Below are 14038 nucleotides of genomic sequence, written 5' to 3'. Positions count from 1 at the left end.
AATGTACGCTAAGGCAGCTCTGCCTCAGTGTAAAGGAGACGCAGTGTCAAAAGTGTTGCCAACATTCTGGATTTTATAATGAGTCTCATGAACATTAGAATGGCCAGACTGGGTCAGACCAATGGTCCATCTAGCCCGGTGTCCTGTTTTCCGACCGTGGCCAATGCCAGGTTTTATATTTAGGTCCTTAGAGCGTTTGCTGGAGAAGCCAGGCCTGAAAACCTGAACTGATCACTGCCAAGGCAATATTGCCAGCACCATGTAAGCAAAAATCAAGAGGCTGCTGAAGAAAACATGAGGATTTTTCTTCTAAAAAATTATATTCTGGACTGTTTGTTTGTTTGTGAGCAGTCAGGATTCGCTCTGGTCACATACTCAACCTTTTCTACTCAGCCCTGAGAGCAAGAAACTTACTTTTGTTAAAGTGAAAGCTGAGATTGTCACGTAATCACAGAATTCCAAGAGCTGTGGCATTAAGAGAAACACCAGCTAGTGAAGGAGTCAGTGTGAAATCAGGAAATCTAGCGACAATCCCAATGTGACGTTTTTGTGATTTAATGTGGACAGGAAAGAGCTGGACTCCTAGCTATTGCAGGTCCTTACCTGGCCCCCATCCCTGCACTGTCTGAGCAACTCACACACTTCCATGTGCTTAGACTCACCATACTGCTGTGCAGAGACACTTGTACCTGCCAGTAGTGTGGGGGCAGAGTCAGGGAAGTGCCTTCATCTGAGGTAACTAAGCATGCTCAGTCTGTGTGAGCATGCTCACTACAAGCCAAGCAGCAAATCCGGGGGGGGGAAGGCACATGGGTTCATTTGTCCCCTTCTCCTCCTCACACAATGTCTCTGCTGCTGTGCGATGTGGAAGGTTGTTACCCCCATTTAGAAGAGGGGAAATTCAGGCCCAGACAAAATAAATGACTTACCAGACTTCACAGAGAGCAAAACCTGGATCTGTGCAGGTGTAAGGGGACTGTTGCCCCCTTACTAACATTCAGTGGGGGTGTTTGGTTGCTAGCTCTCAGCACTAAAAAGGGAGGGGTCGATGGGAAATCAGGAGCCTGAGACTGACAGTCTCCAGGAACAATGGGGAGAGGCCAGTGCTCCAGGTCAGCCTGATTGACAGGGCGGGCAGGCTAATCAAGGAGTCAGGAGGCCAGGGGGGTCCCGTCCTCCGTGTGAGCTGGAATTGTCTGAGTCAGATGGAGGGGGGCCCAGCTAAGGCGAGAGCAGGGCCCCAAGCTAAGCTGATGGGAGCAGAGCTGCAGCCCCAAAAGCCAGAGCACAGCCCAGAGAGAGCAGCCCTGCCCTGGGAGCAGAGCTGCAGCAACCAGAGCCAGAGGGGCCAGACAAGCAGCCCAGGAAGCAGATGAGAGCTCAGAGCAGAGTCACAGAAGCAGCCTGCAGAGCAGACCTGCCCTGGGAGCAGAGCGGTAGCAACTGAAGCCAGAGAGGCCAGAGAAGCAGTCTAGGGAGCTGAAGTCAGAGCAGCAGCAGCAGCCGTGCTGAGGCAGAGTGAAGCTGGAGCTGGGGCTGGAGCAGTCCGGAGCCGGGTGCGGTGAGCAGCTGAGGAGAGAGGGGGGGACCCTGGGCAGTGGGCCCAGCGCAGGGAGATACCTCAGCCAAGAGGCCCTGCAGGCCAGACTGGGAGGGGGATCATAACCCTGACAGGGCGGGGGTGACGCTGGAGAGAAGGGTCCTGCCACCCAGAGCCTGAGAGTGTGTGGCCACCGCCAGAGCAAGTGTCCGACCCACAGCATCCCTGCAGCACAGCCAGGACCTGAGAAGGAGGCCTGGGACCTACAAGGAACAGACTGTGAACTGCCCTGACCTTTCAGAGACACTGTTTGTGATGTTCCCTGCCACAGAGCAGGGTGATGTGTTTTCCTGTAACCTTTCCCATTTTTCCTTATTCTTTTTTTAAATTAAGTGTTAATTAAATAACTTGTATTTGCTTTAAATTGTATGATGTGATCAGTGGGTCAGGGATGTGCGCAGTGCAAAGAGAGTACCCCGGAGTGGGGACACCCTAGCCCCTGTCCTAGGTGACTACAGCAGGGTTGGGGGTCGAGCCCCCTAGGAATCCTGGGCCCAGCCTTGTTGGGGTTACGAGGACTCTGCCAGACAGGAGAGTGGAAGGGGAGTCCTCAAGGGCAGGGAGGCCTCTGGGTAAAGGAAGTGGGAGCGAGGACTCAGATCCTTTCGCTAGCCCACTTCACCGGGGTAGTGCAGAAGCCAGGAAAGTTCCCCACAATAGCGGGACCATTCCCCCGCTTACATAATTGGCGTCACGAACAGGATCCTATCCACAGGGTCCACCCCATTGGTTTACTGGTTGAGTTCTAGTAGCACTGCCCAGGCCCGTTTGAGCACTCTACCATGGCTGGAATTGAAGAACTACGAACCCAGTTTGCTGAACTTCAGCGCAAATTATCAGACCAAGTGGAGGCATTACAACAAGCTAGAACTGAACAGAGGGAAGCCTTATCGCTGGCCAAGGCAATAATAGACCAACAGACAGCAGAAGCTAAGAAACCCCCTACTATTTATGTCCCACGGGAGCGGAAGGTCACGGAGTTTGGTGGCTTCCCAACTAGACCAGGAGACATTACGGTAGAGGAGTGGGTCAAGTCTGTGAAGGCGGCTCTGCGTGTGCTAAGAGTACCTGAAGAAGATCATGTGGACTTCATAGAGGAGCACCTCAAGGGCCAGGCCAAGGCCACAGTAAAGTTTATGGCAGTGGCACACAAGAAAGATGTGGAAAGGGTATTTGAACTCCTTCTAGAAGTGTATGGAGACAAGGTGCCTATTGGAACCCGACTAAAGGAGTTCTTTGAGAGAAAGCAGGAGCCTGGTGAAACTGTCCGGGCATACGCATATGACCTCCAGGAGAGAATGAGTAAAGTGGAGCGGCGAGACCCTCAACGAGTTCCAGACCCAGATACAGCTCTGAAAGAGCAGTTGGTGTTGGGGCTTCGTGATGACTCCCTCCGACGTGAAATGAAAAGGAGGTTTAAAGAAGAGCCCAGTAAGAAGTTCCATCAACTCATGCAGGCTGCCATTATGTGGTCAGAAGAAGAGGAAGTTCCTGTGGCAGAGACAGCCAAGCCTAACCCCCGTACACAAAGTGAGGGCCTAGTGAATGCAGCTGCTGGGGAAAAGGCCCTGTCCCAAACAGAGCTAACATTGGAAAGCTTAAGTGAAGCTGTCCAAAAACTGATAGTCCAACAGGGGGAGATGCTGAAAGTGATGACCGAGTTGATGAAAGAAAAAAATCCCATTAGTATGCCAAAGTATCCAAGGGCACCGGGATCCCGAAGAGCCCCACTGAAGGATGAGCTGGGAAGATACATTTGTTACACTTGTGACAGGCCAGGACATACTAGCCGAGAATGTTCACTGAGAAGGAGAACAGAGTCCCAGGCACTCAAAACCAATGGGGCACCAGGAGCGAGTGGTCCATCTAGAGTAGAAGGCCAAGCAGTGGCAGAAGGATTCCTAGGCCTGTCCTTGGTGGAAAATCCCTCTGCATACAGTGAGAGGAACGTGGTCAGTGCCAGCATATCTAGCGACTTCTGTAAGCGAGCATTTGGAGACTGTCTAACTGCTGAAGTATGTATAGCAGGGGTGAAGACCAGCTGTTTGTTAGATACTGGCTCAGAAGTCACCACCATTACAGAGTCGCATTTTAAAAAGTATTTGAAGGACAAGGACCTCACCATGCACAGCACACGGTTTGTACATCTAACAGCTGTTAATGGACTGGCAATCCCAGTGGAGGGGTGCCTTGAAGCAGACATAGAGTATATGGGCCAAATGCTGCCAGGAAAATGCATCTTCATCCTGAAAGACAAAGCCTTGAAAGGGAGCCATATGGGAGAAGAAGTCCCAGGGATTCTAGGAATGAACATCATTAGTGAGCTGAAGGAGCTACTCTTACCAGGAGAAGGAACCAGGAGAATGAACTGTCACGAGCACTCTACGAAGAATGCTGTGCTGAGTAGAGTACTGGCTCGAGCGGAGAGGCAGAGTCATTCCCTGGGCCCCACAAGGCATATTGGAAATGTTAAAGTGGGCAGAAAACGGAAGACCATTATTCCTCCGTGGAAAGGAAAGATCCTTGACGAACACCACTGTGTACCAGAAAATGAGCTGCAGGTGATGAGCGAGAAGGGAGGACGAGTTACCTTTCTTCAAGAAAGATGTGATGGGAGACTGCCAGTTCCTGTTCACGTGGCACGCCAAGGGCTGATTCCTGCACATGTGGCTAACATAAGGGCGTTGCCAGAGAAGCATCAAGAAGTCTTTTCTAAGGATGAGGTGACCAATTATGCTGGCCAAGTCAAAGGTCACCATGACGGGCTGAAGATAGCCTGGAAAGTTGCTCTCAGTACAACTAAAGACACAGCCCAAAGTAGGAAAAGGACTTATGATCGCAAGTCCAGTGGGGCTCTTATCCGATCTGGTGACTGTGCACCAGTTCGTAGCAGTAGACGCCGGAGATGTAATAAAATACAGGACAAATGGAAGCCAAATCCCCACACTGTGGTCACCCACAACAGTCCCGAACTGCCAGTGTACGCTAACCAGCCTGAACAAGGAGGTGCAGAGAGAGTAGTACATAGGGACCAGCTAAAGCGTTGGACTATTAATCTGACCAGGGCTCGTAGGAGGCATAGTGCAGAATTTCCCGAGAAGACTGAAACCAATGGGGTAAACCCAAACCCTAATGAGAATGGGAAGATCCCTCAAACTGACCTAGTATTACCCAAGGACAGGAAAATAGAAAATATGGGTAATGAACCAGCAGTCTTAAGAAGGTTTCAGAGGGCTAATAAGCCTGTACTGCCTGTTAAACTTAAAGATAATTATGTTGTTGGTTCTATGTAGCGTTTTAATGAATATTGTTATGTATAGTATAAAGAAGTAGATGTAAAATATTAAATATGTTAAATGATCTTTTGATAATTGTTAATGGGTTTTTTATATAAAATATGGATATATGTTGTTACTATGGGGCCCGAATGTACTGGTGTGAATATTGGGGCTGTGGCAGAATTTTAGCAAGGGGGAATGTAAGGGGACTGTTGCCCCCTTACTAACATTCAGTGGGGGTGTTTGGTTGCTAGCTCCCAGCACTAAAAAGGGAGGGATTGATGGCAAATCAGGAGCCTGAGACTGACAGTCTCCAGGAACAATGGGGAGAGGCCAGTGCTCCAGGTCAGCCTGATTGACAGGGCGGGCAGGCTAATCAAGGAGTCAGGAGGCCAGGGGGGTCCCGTCCTCCGTGTGAGCTGGAATTGTCTGAGTCAGATGGAGGGGGGCCCAGCTAAGGCGAGAGCAGGGCCCCAAGCTAAGCTGATGGGAGCAGAGCTGCAGCCCCAAAAGCCAGAGCACAGCCCAGAGAGAGCAGCCCTGCCCTGGGAGCAGAGCTGCAGCAACCAGAGCCAGAGGGGCCAGACAAGCAGCCCAGGAAGCAGATGAGAGCTCAGAGCAGAGTCACAGAAGCAGCCTGCAGAGCAGACCTGCCCTGGGAGCAGAGCGGTAGCAACTGGAGCCAGAGAGGCCAGAGAAGCAGTCTAGGGAGCTGAAGTCAGAGCAGCAGCAGCAGCCGTGCTGAGGCAGAGTGGAGCTGGGGCTGGAGCAGTCCGGAGCCGGGTGCGGTGAGCAGCTGGGGAGAGCGAGGGGGACCCTGGGCAGTGGGCCCAGCGCAGGGAGATACCTCAGCCAAGAGGCCCTGCAGGCCAGACTGGGAGGGGGATCATAACCCTGACAGGGCGGGGGTGACGCTGGAGAGAAGGGTCCTGCCACCCAGAGCCTGAGAGTGTGTGGCCACCGCCAGAGCAAGTGTCTGACCCACAGCATCCCTGCAGCACAGCCAGGACCTGAGAAGGAGGCCTGGGACCTACAAGGAACAGACTGTGAACTGCCCTGACCTTTCAGAGACACTGTTTGTGATGTTCCCTGCCACAGAGCAGGGTGATGTGTTTTCCTGTAACCTTTCCCATTTTTCCTTATTCTTTTTTTAAATTAAGTGTTAATTAAATAACTTGTATTTGCTTTAAATTGTATGATGTGATCAGTGGGTCAGGGAGGTGCATAGAGGGTACCCCGGAGTGGGGACACCCTAGCCCCTGTCCTAGGTGACTACAGCAGGGTTGGGGGTCGAGCCCCCTAGGAATCCTGGGCCCAGCCTTGTTGGGGTTACGAGGACTCTGCCAGACAGGAGAGTGGAAGGGGAGTCCTCAAGGGCAGGGAGGCCTCTGGGTAAAGGAAGTGGGAGCGAGGACTCAGATCCTTTCGCTAGCCCACTTCACCGGGGTAGTGCAGAAGCCAGGAAAGTTCCCCACAATAGCGGGACCATTCCCCCGCTTACATATGGACAAGCTTCCTGGTTACCTATAATGCGAACCTCAGCAATTATGACAGATCTCATCAGGAAGGATGCGGGTCAAGCTGCCCTTTCTGTGACACCCAAACCCCCTCCCCTCCTGACTCGGTCATGCTGCTGCATACCCAGTGCTGTCACAAGGGCGAGGCCAGTGAGACACTTGCCTCAGGTGCAAAAAGCCCAGCGACGCAGGAAGTGGTGGAGGGAAAAAAAATCCGCTGGCAGACACAGAGATATCTGTAACCGAGGTGATCTTCCCCCCCCCCCCACCTGCCACACCCCCAGTGTCCTCCACCCCCCTTCCCAGACCTGAAGCAGAGCAGCTCCATGCTGTCTCCCTGCAGCTACTGCTGCCGCAGGGTCCTAGTACCCTCCATGTCACTGCCAGGGCAGACTGACTCTGAGCATGCCCTTCCTCCTCAGACCCTTTCATTTTCCAATAGGACCCTCCAGCAGCACAGCCCCCCACACGGCCCGCAGTCACTGCTCCTGCCCCATGCTGGGCAAGGAGGCAGCCCCAGTGAGGATACAGTCAGGGGCAACAGTAGGGGAGAAGGCGCACACAGCACCCCCGTCACCCACCACGGGGGAGGCGAGGGAGATTCCTGGACCTGAGAGGGGCCCTAGGAGCACAGGCAGTGACAGTGGTGGGGGTGAGTGTGCTGCTGGGGGGCAGGAAAGGGGGGCTCCTCCCCCAGAGCTCGCTGCTGCCAGCAGGGAAAGGGCTGGGGGGAGTCCTCTTCTCTGGCCCCTGTCCTGGAGCAGCCTGCCTGCACCCCAACCTCATCCCCAGCCCTTCCCCACCCCAGAGCCCACACCCCCAGTCAGAGCTTTCACCCCCACCACACCCTCAACCCTCTGCCTGAGCCCCTCCAGCACCCCAAATACCTCATCCACAGCCCCAGACAGAGCCCTCACCCCGACTCTCGTCCTGGGCCCCCCCATCCTCCCAACCCCGCAGCTGCAGCCCCCACCCACAGCCCGCACCCCTGCACCCCATCCTCTGCACCCCTCCCATCCCCAAACTCCCTCCCAGAACCTGCACCCCCTCCCTCTGCACCCCCTCCCATCTCCAAACTCCCTCCCAGAGCCGGTACCCCAATCCCCTGCCCAAGCCTAGGGCCTGCACCCCAGACCTCCTCCCTCACCCAAACTCCCTCCTAGAGCCTTGGATGGGGGGGGCAGAGTTTGGGTGGGGACGGGTTCTGGGCACCACCAAAATTTCTACAAAACTGCCACCTCTGATCCTGCCCTGCAGGCCTGAACTCCCAGCATTCTCAGGACACTTGCTAATCCCTAGTGGCCACTGCTGATATCCAGCACCTCCCACCTCTCTTAACCTGTGAGTCCCTCTGTGATTTGGAACTGGACTGGAATCAAAGACCATCTTGGAAGCAACATTACCAGCCCAAGCAGTCAAAAATAATGAGTTGACCCCCCAAAATCACAGGCTCTACCGCCGCCACTTCATTAATTCTTCGGCGGCAGGCCCTTCCCTCTGAAAGGGACTGAGGGACCCGTCGCCGAATTGCCGCCGAAGAGCCAGCCCCGGGGGAGAGCGCAATTTTATATTCTTGCCTCGGGCGCAAAAATACCTAGTTATGGCTCTGGCATACGCCCACGTACAGCCTGCTGGCTTGGCTACTTTTACCAATAAGCAGTGGTGGTTCGGCACTTTACTGGTCTGCCGAGATCTCCCCGTACACTGCTGGGGGCTGGTTTGGGAATAGTCATTAGGGACAAGGAGCCAGGTACCAAGAACAAGACCAATTTCGTAGCTTGCAGCTCCAAGCCCGTTTAGTCAACACCAGACGCTCTCTCTAGATTGTCCGGGGTCACACTGTGCTCACAGCGGCTGCTTGGCTTTTGCCTCTGCCTCTCTGTTCTTGTCTGTTCTCTGGTCCTCTGCATTTTGCATATTTTCACACACACGCCCTCCTACCCAAAATACTGCTCAGCAAAGTCCTTCTGTCCAAACCCCCTGGGTGGGTTCACATACCTCCTTTGTCTTAGGTAGGGGCTGGTGATAAATTTATCCTTACAGTTATGTTAACTGAAGGATGAATTCACATCCATCAGTCTCAGAGAGTTTTTAACTTGACCCATATCAAGGTTTCACCCAGTTCATAATGATACTAACCAGACTGTTTTTCCTGTACCAACTCTCTCAATAAACTTTGAAAAGTTGCACAAGTGAACAGAATCATTATTTGAATCTACCCTGTAAGGGAAGGGAGGGGAGGTAGAGGCTGTGACTGCTCCAGGAGGTCGCCATTTTGAGCTCACAGATGGAGGCCGGGGGATGGACAGATGCTCAGAGGGAAAAGCCAATTAGTAGCTGGGGATGTGCCCACCATGGCATGGGCATGTTAACAGTCAGTGGTTGAGGCTTCAGTCCGAGTTAGAAGCCAATTGCCTGGGCATCCAACTCTCAGTTTGAAAACTTGTTCAGGGGGCTGAACGAAGGGGGAGAGTGTAGGGGGAGAGAGGAAGTAGGGAGCTGTAAATTCGGAAAGGCTCCTAGCTCACATCCACCAGAAATGGCTGAGGCCACGGGGCACCCAGAACAGCAGTGAGCCCAGCAGTAGAGCATAACAATAATACATTGCAAAGAGAGATCCTTACATGCCAAGCTCCCCTCAATCAGATCTCCCTTCTGTGTCCTGGGCTGGGTTTGGGGCTGGGAATCAGGGCAGCTTCCTACAAGGCCACGCTCAGAGGCCTGAGTCCCGAAGAGATCCTGGCTCTCCGGGGAGATCTCCTCACGGCCCTCTCCGTGTGCTTCCTCCAGTGACTCTTGCTGCTCGGCTTCGGGGCTCCACTGTCCTTATGGTGGCATCAGTGCATCCACATGAGCAATAATCCGCAAACTAACTTAATTCACATTGAATTTAGCGCACTTTTAAAGTGGAATCCAGAATTCACAAGTGGGGAGTAAGTGCGCTTTATTGGTTTGTGTTATGTGCACACAGGTATTTTCAATCCACATTAACTTGAGTTAGTCTGGACTTAATCCCCCCCCCCCCCCCGAGATAAGCCCCTAGATTCCAAGGGCAGGGGCTGGCAGTTGGCTCTGCGCTGTGTGACTGAGCCCTCGCAGTGGCAGGGTGATGCTGGAAGGCAGCAAAGGCAGAGAGAGCTGCTTCTTGGGCACAGCACTGGAGTGTTGGGCTTGGGATTTCTGTAGACGCCTGTGCACTGTACATCCCCGGTGCTTTTCAGGGGAACAGGACTTACTCTGTGTTTCTGTAAATAACCAGATGACACTGAAGATAACCCTGACTTCATGTCTGCAATTGCTCATCCAAACGGATCCTGGCTCCCCCAGCCAGGTCCAAAATTTCAACTGCTGCTCAGCCAAAGAGGCATCGAGACCTGTCAGAAATCATGTGATGTGAGCAGGCATGGAGCAAATCACCTTGTATATTCATTATGTGTGATGTGATTGGTCACTTAAGTCACCTGGGTTGAAAGCACCACCAGATTGGGATGAGAGGGTTTGTGTGTGGACAGAAGGGGGGTTAGGGCAGTGCCTGACTTAGAGCCTGAGTTAACTCTGCCATGGAGACAGAGCCCGTTAGACACAGGCGCTAACTTTTGTTTTTCCCACAGGATGCTCTGGCCCTGCTCCACCCTAAGGACCTGTCCCCGCGGGGCATCTTCCCCCAGGCCCCGCCCTCACTTCACCTCTTCCTGCCCCTACTCTGCCTCCTCCTGTACCTGCAACTTGCTCCTCTGCACCCCATCCCCGAGCCTTCCCGCCCACCCGCCAACCTCTCACTCCTCTCTGCCCCCTCCCCGAGAGCCTCCCACCAGCCGCTTGCTGATCAGCGGCCAGCCCTAGGGCCAGCCAAATAGAGCTCGGGGAGCAGCTGATTGGTGACCAGCCCCAGGACTCCTGCAGAACAGCTGATTAGTGGCCAGCACCAAACAGCTGTGGCTGGTGGGTGTTGAACACTCCCTATTTTTTTCCATGGGTGCTTGGGCCCCAGAGCACCCTTGGAATCAGTGCCTCTGCTGTTAGCGTAGAATGCAGCCCCCGGATTAGGTACAGCAGGTTCCTGCCAGCCAGTCCCAATACAGGATGAGGAAATAAAACTTCTTTATCAACTACCAGAAAGCCCAAAGCAAAGAGGTGACTCCTGAGTGTTTCACGTTACTCGGAGGCATTTACATTGCAGACCATGAATCACGAAGCTGCATGTCTCTTCAGATACCTGCTTAAAGCAACCTGAATGTAAACAACAAGCCATTGTCAATCTCTGACTCAGCCCAGGGAACTGGTCTGAGTGGTTTGTGAAGAATTGTACAGAGGCGAGGAGAAGTTCATACAAATAAATATTTCTGCTAAGACTCCACAGCTCCAAAGTGCTTCACTAGTAAATATTTTGTATGATTGCCACATCTGGAGCAGTCAATCAATTAACAACAGAGAAATTTTGTTTTTAAAAACTTTCTCTCTACATGGACACCCTCATAGACCACAAGTACACAGAGAGCAAACAGACCCAAATACAAACAGTCAAGGTTCCTTCCCCACTCTGGACTTTAGAGTACAGATATGAGGACCTGCATGTGAACCCCTAAACTGAATTACCAGCTTAGATTTGGTTTTGCTGCCACCACTCCCAAATACTAACTCCCTTCCCTGGATAGTCTTGAGAGACTTCTTCACCAAATCCCTGGTGAACACTGATCCAATCCCTTGGATCTTAACACAAGGAGAATTTAACTATCCCTCCTCCTTTCCCCCACCAATTCTTGGTGAGTCCACATCCAATCCCCTTGGATCTTAAAACAAGGAAAAATCGATCAGGTTCTTAAAAAGAAGGCTTTTAATTAAAGAAAGAAAGGTAAAAATCATCTCTGTAAAATCAGAATGGAAAATAACTTTACAGGGTAATCAGATTTGTAGAGCCCAGAGGAACCCCCTCTAGCCTTAAGTTCAAAGTTACAGCAAACAGAGGTAAATCTTCTCAGCAAAAAGGAATGTTTACAAGTTGAGAAAACAAAGATAAACCTAACAGGCCTTCCCTGGCTATTATGTACAAGTTTGAAATATGAGAGACTTGTTCAGAAAGATTTGGAGAGCCTGGATTGATGTCTGGTCCCTCTTAGTCCCAAGAGCGATCAATCCCAAAGCAAAGAGCCCACAAACAAAAGCCTTCCCCCCACCAAGATTTGAAAGTATCTTGTCCCCTTATTGGTCCTTTGGGTCAGGTGTCAGCCAGGTTACCTGAGCTTCTTAACTCTTTACAGGTAAAAGGATTTTGGTGTCTCTGGCCAGGAGGGATTTTATAGTATTGTATACAGGAGAGCTGTTCCCTTCCCTTTATAGTTATGACAGTTACACACAGGTGTGTCCTGTTTCCAAAACTCAGGGAAGCCATTCCAAAAGTCACTCCCCACCCACTATATCTACGTGTCCTGCCTTGCTCATCACAATTCTTTGGTAACCCACCAAACAGTTTCACATTCCAAACTCACAGGGATGTTCTGCAGAAGGCAGCAAAGAATGTGCTGCAGGTAGAAGGAGGTGGGTCCATACTGTTAGCACAATGGGCGTTTTTGAGAGTGCTGCCTCCCATAGGCGGCCCATTCTGGGCTCCTGTGACTTAGGGTAGCTCCCCTGGCTATCTTAAATTACACTGGGGGATGGTTTATCCCCTCCTTCCTGCCAGAGCAGCCTGGAATAGCAAGGTTGCAGAAGTGGTGTCAAGTGACCTTTGCCATCTCCCCCAGAGCTATGAATTCTGTGCTGCATGTCCCAGAGGTCCGGCACAGTATCGCACCCTGTGTTTCTAGACCTTGTGGTTGCAGAGATAACCCTGAAAAGGAACTGAGTGTAAGTGATGCAGTGATGCCCACCTGAGTCTGCAGACAGCCTGAACCCATAGCGCTAAGAAATGGGAACTTCTCCATTCCTCACAGCGCAGGGGACTCGTGATGCCATGGAATTCTGCGCGTCTGCCACAATTCACAGGTTGCCGCAAGTTTTATCTTCTGTGTCCCTGCCCTGCTGCAGACAGGAGTGGGGGGAGCCACCCCCTCATCTAAACAGACAACGCCCCAGTCAGAGAAGGAATCTTCTCTCCCTCTTTCAAACATGTAATAGTCCAACCAACACTGAGCAAACCCACCCTGGATACTTCAGTTTTCACCACTATTACCAGCATCGTATCTATTCCTGAGCGAGCTGAGAGGGGAGCTAGCAAATGGCCCCCCACTAGCTCATCTAGCTGGAGCTACACTCTAGACATGGCTCGCTCTGGATTGAGGCCAGGCCATTGAACTGCAACTGCTTTAGGGGCACAGATGGATGATCTCCTGTCACTGGACAGGTGGTTAGAAAACTGACTAACGAGCTATGAACTCCTGCTCACAAGATGCTGTAAAGGAGCGACATTTGCACTCCGCTCCAGAGTCTGCACATGCTGTGTGGGGTCAAACTCACCCTGCCCTGAGACTTTGCTTTATTCATAAGGTAAGTCACAATAACACAACAGGAACTCCAGCCCCAGCTTTCCTCCCAGTCTGGATTTTCCTAGGGCTCCTCCTGTGGTGCCAGCAGAGAGTGGGCGCCACACGTCCTGGGGTGGCTGACAATGGGACTTGCTCACAGAGGTTGAGGGCCCCGGCTGGCCCCTGGCTGCCCAGAGGGAAGGGCCTGTGAGCTTACAGAGCTGGGCACAGGAAGCACAGAGGGGTCCAGGTCTAACAGAGGCAGATGTCCCGACCAGTCCAGCCCATGGAATTTCACTACGGGCCAGAGTTTTGAAGGTACAGCGGCAGGGGTGAAAGTAACTTACAGAACTTACCGGTACTACCAGAGTCCTGAGGGGGCGTGGCCTCAACCAGAATTGGCAGGGCCTCTCGAGATTTAAAGGCCCTGGGGCACCAGCAGTGGCTGAGGGCCTTTAAATCCACCGGGGGCTCCCAGCTGCAGAGGTGACTGGGAGCCCCTGGGGCTCAGGGGCAAATTAAAGGGCCCGGGGCTCAGCTGCCGTGGAGCTCCGGGCTTTTTAAATCCCGGCCCCAGCCTGGCAGCCGAGCTCAGACATGGATTTAAAGGGCCAGGAGCTCCCACCGCTGCAGGGAGCCCCAAACCCTTTAAATCCCGGCCACCTAGCTGCAGGCGGGATTTAAAGGGCTCTGGGCTCCCCACCACTACGGGGAGCCCAGAGGCCTTTAAATTCCAGCCATGGAAACCAGTGCAGTCCACCACGGCAAACAGGCCCTTGCGGGCACGCCGTATCGGACCGGCTTACTTTCACCTCTGTACAGTGGTGCCTACAGAGGCAGACAGTTGCCTACTGGGTTCTCAAAAGCTTCTAAGCAAGTAATGCACCCAAGGGAAATCAATAGGAGTCAGGTACCTAAGGGCTATTCAACCCAATGGGAGCTAGGCACCAAGGGCTATTGAAACCAAAGGGAGTTAGGTGCCTAAACAGAAGCACTTTTGAAAATCCCACAAGGTACCTAACTTCCTAATTGCTAATTTCAAGGAATCAGATCAATCAGTCACTATTTTTACAGAGCTTTAGAGAAAGTGGTGGACAGAACCCAGAGGAATTGTGATGAATTTCCTGGAAAGAACCAATCAAGACAATAAAGGGTGGGTGGGGGGAGGGGACAGAGAGAGAG

Source organism: Mauremys reevesii, unplaced genomic scaffold (genome assembly GCF_016161935.1).
Source record: "Mauremys reevesii isolate NIE-2019 unplaced genomic scaffold, ASM1616193v1 Contig13, whole genome shotgun sequence".
In the NCBI taxonomy this organism is placed as follows: Eukaryota; Metazoa; Chordata; order Testudines; family Geoemydidae; genus Mauremys; species Mauremys reevesii.
The sequence above is the reverse complement of the archived record's forward strand: the minus strand, read 5'-3'. Positions refer to the sequence as shown.